The sequence below is a fragment of the Penaeus monodon genome, chromosome 16, assembly GCF_015228065.2.
Source record: "Penaeus monodon isolate SGIC_2016 chromosome 16, NSTDA_Pmon_1, whole genome shotgun sequence".
NCBI classification, from domain to species: domain Eukaryota; kingdom Metazoa; phylum Arthropoda; class Malacostraca; order Decapoda; family Penaeidae; genus Penaeus; species Penaeus monodon.
The window spans coordinates 35,971,354-35,972,934 of record NC_051401.1 but is presented as its reverse complement, the minus strand read 5'-3'; the positions used below and the strand labels follow the sequence as shown (position 1 = coordinate 35,972,934).

The window sequence follows — 1,581 nt, the reverse complement described above, 5'->3', positions numbered from 1 at the left end:
TAAACGTTTAGAAAATCACCAAATATGTGCGCTAGTTTTTTTTATAAGATGTACATAAAACCTGATTAATAATCTTGGTTCTTCTCTAATTCAACGCTCAACGGTATCATTTTACTTACTCTTAATGTAAGGGACTTGGTCGGTCATCATCTGGTAGAAGATATGGTAACCACGCTCGGCAGGGGCCTGGGACACAACGCGAGCCTTCTCCAGCAGGTACACCTCGATGTCAGCACCGGAGAGCTTGCCGTTAGGGGCGAAGTGGATGCGGATGAACTTACCCTGAGGAAAAAGAAATGTCGTTTTATACGGTAAAGGGCTGGTCTTTTACACAATTGCATACTGGTTATATTGTTTTGCACTTTTTTTCAAATAGGTGAGAAAATTACAGTCTCACGTGATACTTACGAAGCGAGAGGAGTTATCGTTACGGGTGGTCTTGGCGTTGCCGTAAGCCTCCAAGGGAGGATTAGTTTGCACGATCTGGTCCTCCAAGTTCTGCAAGCACAAATTATTTGAATGGTATCTAATGCTCAGAGAGATGAATTTCATTTTTATAAAAAATACTATATTGGAAAGGTGTGTATACTTCATCCTATGATTGTAATGGGATATGAAAAGGCCAAAATTACCGGCTTGTTCTCATCGTCCTTCTTCTTGGTGGTGGCGCCGACGTTGGCGAAGTAGGACAGCACCTTCTTCGTGTTCTCAGTCTTGCCGGCGCCGGACTCACCACTGGGGGAGAAAAAATTGGAATCTACATAAGGACTGATATAGGCATACATGTAAATGCATTTACACAAATATATTTACTTACATTGTATCTAAACAACGTCTTTATAAAGTGAATGTATTATGCAGAGACAGGCGGTACAAATGGTACGTTTTTTTTTTTCGTTTTTTTTAATATATAGAGAGAGTGATAAACTTATGCCATAAGAAATATATTTCCGAATGAAATCAAAGTCAGCTCAATACTTACGTAATAAGCATAGACTGGTTAACGGCCGCTAAAAATAAGAAAGTGTTATTTGAAGTCCCAAGCAAACAACATTTTATTTAATTATATAATATATATATATATATATATACATATAGAAAGAGATACGTATATATACATTTTAAATATCCTCACTCAGACATATCCATATATTTCATCTCTCCACTTCCTTTCCCTTGCCCATCTTAGCAGAGCCGAGAACTTACACTGCAGCATGTCCATGTAGGCGCCGTCGGAAATGGCGAAGAGATGGGGAGGCACCTCATTACGCCTCTTGCCCTGGTAGATCTTGACGGTGCGGTTGGTGTAGATGGGGTAACGCTTGTAGGGGTTGATGGCGATGCAGAAGAGGCCAGAGTAGGTGTAGATGAGCTTGGCCTGGTAACGGCTCTTCAAGTTGTACAGGACAGAAGCATCATTGAGGAAGGTCAAGTTGGACACATCTTCGCACTTTTCGTACTTGGGAGGGTTGACCTGAACCACAGTTTCCTTCTTGAAGTCCTTGACCTCACCGCTCTTCAGCTGGACGCTGACTAGTTTGTCACCCTTGGCGCCCTGGATCAAGCCCTCGGCGAAGCCCT

The 1,581-nt window shown here is 42.0% G+C and overlaps 1 pseudogene; it reads right to left on the bottom strand.

Annotated features, from left to right (window-relative positions):
- Positions 1-125: 125 nt before the first annotated feature.
- LOC119582744 overlaps positions 126-1,581 on the bottom strand; it is a 2,346-nt pseudogene continuing 890 nt past the window's right edge.